Below are 6,079 nucleotides of genomic sequence, written 5' to 3'. Positions count from 1 at the left end.
AAAACTTTATTATGTAGGGTTTTCTAAGTCCGTACATGGTAGCATGGCCAGAATCAATGTAGACAGAAAGAAAAATCAATTTCATAAATGCATAGCTATTACAATGAAGACAAATCACTGTCCCCTTCCGGATGAAGGTGGTCCAGGGCAATCATTGTGACATCAGGTAACTTGTGTGTCCTCCCAAGGAATCATGCTAGATCACTGGGCTCTGACGGTAGTAAGTTGAACACTCCCTTTGCATTAGATGGCCTTTAGCGTGCGCTAATATTGGACCCCATATTCTCACTACCTGGGCCTATTCCAAGAAATCCTTCCATTTAATTGTCACAAACGTATTTTTACCACTAACCCAGAAATCACTAAGCAGGCAAGTGAGGTCATGCACGCTACACAGACCAGCTTTCCCAGGCAGTAAGCAGGCTGAGAAGGGAAACGACGGACTGAGGAATGAGGATGCACGGAGGGCTGGGGAATTTTAAACCAGAATACGCACAACAGCAAGTGATTGCTTTTCCCTACCCTAAGGCGAATCTATACTTCCGCTTAGTTCAAGCTACACTAAATTATACTGCAGGAGAAGTTAACAGGGTGGAAAATTAGGCAAGTTTATCCTCTTCTTACTGCAAATTTATTAGTTCTTGAAATTTATTTTAGGTGATGATGCCTAAGTAACTCAGCTCTAGACTGTCTTTGCTTTGTAACATTATCTTTGGTGAATAATACTTTAGACTCTTCAGAAAAAGGTTTTTTGGGAAAGATATATAAAAGTAGTTTTATTTTTGTTAAATAATAGAAAACATTTCTGTCTTCCTTGAATGAGACTGAATTCCAACTTATTTGTATTTGCTGACTCTTTTGTAATATTGTCCACTAACTGAGGTGATTTCTGGAATTCTCAGAGTGATATAGTGGTATCCATACCCTAAGAGAGATTTTGCTGTGTGTGTACTGTCAGTACCTTGGCTGTTTACAGGAATTCTTCACAACCAAGACTGCATATTGGAAAGACATGACAGTTAAAATAAATAAAACTGATCGTTTTCTGACAAGTGACAACCAGTGGTCAACTTGTAATCCCCAGCTGAACTGAACCAGTGAGGTGCTGGGTGTGCGAAGCCCACCTGAGGACTGTTGCCAGCAGCATAGGAGGCAGAACAAGACAAGAAGTTTAGGGGGCTGGGGATTTAGCTCAGCAGCAAAAGCGCCTGCCTGGCAAGCACAAGGTCGTGAGTTCGGTTCCCCGTACCGGAGAAAAACCAAAAAAAAAAAAAAAAAAAAAAAAGACAAGAAGTTTAGAGGCTGTTAGGGACGTTGTTGGGAGCCCGTAGAAGCTGTTGGGTGCTGTTAGAAGCTGAAAGGAGCTGCTGGTTTTCTTGGAGGAGCTTGTCATGCTGGCTTTCCTGATGAACTCGGCGTTCTCATCATCCGAGGAGCACAGGATCTTGTTGTCGTTGAGAATGGCTTCAGTTCTCTTTGGGGGAGCTCTGGTCCTCACTCTGAGCATTGCTTCCTGGCTCTGGAAGGGAAGATGGTGCACTGCCTGTCTCCAGGAGAAGCTTGTCGCATTGGCTTTCCTGATGGGAACTCGGATTTCCTCATCAGGGGGAGGAGATCAGAAACTCACTCTTGCTGAGGATGGCTGAGGTACTTTTCAGGGGAGCTCTGGTTCTTACTTTGAGCATTGCTTCCTGGCTCCAGTGCAGATCCCTCAGCCTGCTGGCACAGACTTTCTAGCTTCCAATACTGACCTTTGGGCCTTTCCAGCACAGATCTGTGAAACAGGCCTGCATGAGACATTGTCATGGGTTCTAGATCTTCAGCTTGACTCGTAGGAGGCTCTAGGTCTTCAGCTGAACTCATGCAGGTCATTACTGTGGGATCCAGGCCCTCAGATGGAGTCTTTGGTCTTTAGTGTGTGGACAGATTTCCTGCACTCTCTTTGTGTATGAGTCTTTGGGTGACTATTATAAATAATATTGTAAAATATGTGTCCTGTATTATATTATTCCCCTTGTAAAATCCCAAGCTACAACATGGATGATGCCAATTAAAAAAGGAATGCAAACAGAATTAAGTTCTCTTGAATATTTTAATGTTTGAAAAATAATTGATTTATTAAACTCCTACAAATTTTCTATTTCTTAAATTAACCTTCTTAATTTATAACAGTATTTCTGTCCAATGAATATATTATGTTTTTCTGAACATATTTTTGATATTCATAATTGCATCTTTAATTGTACCATAAGGTCACTGAATTTTTAATTTTACAGACTAATTTTTCTTCTTGCACATACTCTGATATCATTTCTGGAAACAAAATTAATGATAGTTGTACAAAAATGATTTTTTTTACCTGTGATTGTATTACTTAATATTCTTTAAGTAAATCTGTTGAAGGTTCTTCTATTACTGTTCATATAAGGCTAACTATAATTTCAAAATAAAACACACATCATTCACAGATTCTCTTCCTGAAGATGTATTAATAATTTAAAAGTTCCTAATTCCCCAATATACGGTTAAAATGCCAACAGAAAGTTTAATTTTCAAGTTAAACTTCAACAGTAATTTTAGGAACTTTCATTCATTTGTTTCATAAAGGTAATATAAATATTACAATAATTATATACCTCATAAGTATGCTTAGTCAAAAATAAAAATTAAAAGTAGAGTACATACAAGAGACTCACCCCAAAGCCCAAGATTGAGAAAGAAGTATTTTTAGAAATTTTTATATGTAATTTTTAAAACATGTCATTTATTAGTACATGTTTGGTACTTACTTTTATAGTCCTTGTGGGGTGTTGATACATTTACAGAAGACATTTTAATTCTTTTTCATCCTTTTCCTCTTCTCCCCCTCCTCCTATCATCACTTGATCCCCTTCCATTTTTGACAAGATTTATCTACCTATTCCCAATTAGCTGTCTTTTACTTTGCCTTTTATTTACTTGTGCTTTGGGTTTCTTACATAGAAGAAGCCGTGTGGCAGTTAAGCTTGTGTGTCTCCTTGTGTCACTTAAACTTATGGTGCATCCATTTTTTTCCAGAAATGACTCAAGATTATACTTCTTCGTGGTAGAATAGTACTTCAATTACATTAAATTAAAATGTTTCTAAGGTTGAGCCAATACAATGTGTCACTGAGTTATTCCTCATTTTGTAAACGTTACCGACTAAACATGTGTTTGCTAATAGCCCCTATTTAAATTAAGTTCCGGGGGCTGGGCATTTAGCTCAGTGGTACAGCGCCTGCCCGGCAAGCGCAAGGTCATGAGTTCAATTCCCAGTGCTGGGGGCCGGGGAAAGAAAACAAAATAAATAAACTAAGTTCCCACCTTCCCTCACAGGCTGGAAGATAGGATACTCCTCATGTTCTTAGACATTTACATTCAGAGACAGTTCCCAGGTTTTTGAAAACAAAACCATTTCCTGGGTTTTAAGGCTTTCTAAAGTCTTAGAAGATTTACCCATATTTCAAGGGGGCCATGAGAACACTTCTGATTGCAAGTTCTCTGAATACTCTTGAATACTCTAAGATGCATCTGGAAAGAAATCTGCCAGAAATTTAAGTAACCTGAGGGGAATGTGAAATAGTCTGAATGTTGGTATCCCCTCAAAATTCAAATTTAAAACCAAATTTGATATTATTATGGAGGTGGGGCCATCGGGAGGTAACAACACCATCACAAATGAGCTCATTGCCCGTATGAAACAGGCTCAAGGGACTAGCCTGACCTTTGTGCCATGGAAGATACAGCAACTCAGCAGCATCTCTGAAGGAGGATTCAAGCTTTTACCAGACGGAATCTCCAGGCAACTTGATCTCAGAACTCCCACCCTGTGGATTCTAAGCAACAAATTTCCTTGTGTATAAATTACCCAGCCTGTAGTATTTTCTTATTGTATCCCAAATGAATACACTGTGTTGAAGTCACCTTGTCATTTGTTATTACACAGAAATTGCAGGTAAGAATAAGTTTTAATCCACTGAGCACAGTTCAACATTCCCTTGCTAATTTTGACAATAAAATGTCAATTGGATCACAAACTCTTCGAGAAAAGGTTTCTGAGTTTCATACCCTGTAAAGTTATTTCAAACAGCACAAAGAATGAATGAAGAGTTTAATAATTAGTATCTTTTTTAGTGTTGAGGAAAACAGTAAAACAAGAACTGATACTTGTCTCATGAATTTTCTCATCGTAAGATCCCATGAAAAAAAGGCCATCATACCCTTTAAAGACATTATCCTAAAAGTGTTAAGTATATCTTACCAGCTCAAGAGGTAGACTACAATGGTCCCTTGCTGTGCAATCCAAATATCATTTTCAGAGGAAGTACATATTTCACCCACTTATTGACAGGTCTGAGCACCCAGCTAATCATATAAATTGTTCTCAGCTCAAAAGATTAGTGTGTTGCAATGATCCAGGCTCTCTCTGCAGTGATAATAATGAAAAATACCAAGATTCTTCAGTTAACTCGGGACCATTTTGAAAGGATATTCTAACTTCAAGCATTCACATTTGGCGAAACTTAGTTGGGACTACTTCTTGCTTTTTGTTTTGCTTTCCAAGCAACTCTTCCAGCAGTGTTCTCCGGTAAATTTCCTGCACACTGATTTCCATCTGCAAGTCTAGATTGCAGGAATCTCAACTTGCAGCACTATGGTATTTTTTTACTTCATAATTCATAGTACTCCCCTACATGAAAAATAAAAGACTTTATCAAAACACCATTTTGGTTATGTCTTTCCTCTACTACTTGTTAGTTCTCCATTGTTTATAAGATTAGGTTCAAATTTTATAGGTAAAACTGAAGTTCTCTAAGTCTAGTACAAGTTTTCAAAGCTAATGGCAAAATCCACTATTGTAAAGCAATGCCTTGTGCTTTTCTTATATATCATGGTTAGCCCTGCGGTATATCTATGCCTCTGTCTATGATGATTATCACTTGAGATAATATAATCTCAGAATTATACTGTCCAGTTCTTGCTCATTTTACAAAATCCTTCCCAGGTATTTAATGGTTATGTTCGGCTATTATTAGCTCATAGCCTTTCCCCTTCTCACTACTCATGAGTATAATCTTTATAATTCATTAATTCACTATGACAAACACCTACACATCTTTTTTTATTTTAAAGAAGATAAATTTTAAAAAGTAAAAAATGATACAGAAATTAAAAACAAGAGGATAAGCAATCAACAGTGGTTATTTTATTGCGTAATGTTTTTTATTTTAAAAGGAAAAAAACCAATAATGAAATAACAACAAAGACAAAAACAAAACAACACAAAAGGGACTGGGGATTTAGCTCAGCAGCAAAGTGCCTGCCTCGCAAGCGCAAGGTCGTGAGTTTGGTTCCCAGTACCGGAGAAAAACCAAAAAAAAAAACCAAAACGAAACAACACAAGAACACTAAAAACGATACAGGATTTTAAAACAAGATGACTGGAATTAACAACGGTTGTCATATTGCATATTTTTATCTTCAGAGAAGTTGCTCAGATTACCAGATTTCAGAATGTAAGATTGATCAGACAATTAAGGATAATAAAAAGTAATAAAAAATTAGCAATGATACAGGGCTTCACTAAACAAGGTGGTAGAAATTCAACAGTGGTTGTTATATTGAATACTGTTGTCTTCAAATTAGTTGTTCACATTACCAGATATAAGCATGCAAAATTAGTCAATAAAAAAAATTTAAGGGTCAACTATTCCTTTCAATTTTTCTTCAAAGTAGTTGTTCAGGTTACCAGATAAAGACTTGCAAAATTGATAAAAAATGAATATCTTATGTGTACCAACTGTTCTTTTGAATATAGTAAAATATGTAAAAATACCTCAGTCCAAGAAGTCTTTTAAAAGAGTACGATTTTATTATTAAATTTTTTATTAACTTACAATTGTATGACATCTCTTTTCTATTTTTATTTGTATAAATTCTAGTTTCTAATGTAATAGTAATTAATGAAAGCATTTAAGTACAGTAAGGATTATTTCTCTGACTCAGTGTATTAATTTCACCTTGACCCGGGGCTGGGGACCTAGCTCAGCGGCAAAAG

At 36.7% G+C, this 6,079-nt stretch overlaps 1 long non-coding RNA gene across 2 annotated transcripts in view; it reads right to left on the bottom strand.

The window, feature by feature from the left end:
• The window catches only part of LOC102014600, a 79,329-nt gene that overhangs the window by 8,439 nt on the left and 64,811 nt on the right, over window positions 1-6,079 (bottom strand). Inside the window, exon 3 of one of the 2 annotated variants that reach the window (XR_001234836.1) lies at window positions 4,283-4,447. The exons of the other annotated variant lie outside the window; for it this stretch is intronic. This is a non-coding gene — a long non-coding RNA (uncharacterized LOC102014600). The remainder of the gene's footprint in view (window positions 1-4,282; window positions 4,448-6,079) is intronic. 2 annotated transcript variants of the gene reach the window in all.

This window comes from Chinchilla lanigera, unplaced genomic scaffold, assembly GCF_000276665.1.
Source record: "Chinchilla lanigera isolate Chin_1 unplaced genomic scaffold, ChiLan1.0 scaffold00034, whole genome shotgun sequence".
Classification (NCBI taxonomy): domain Eukaryota; kingdom Metazoa; phylum Chordata; class Mammalia; order Rodentia; family Chinchillidae; genus Chinchilla; species Chinchilla lanigera.
The sequence above is the reverse complement of the archived record's forward strand: the minus strand, read 5'-3'. Positions and strand labels throughout refer to the sequence as shown.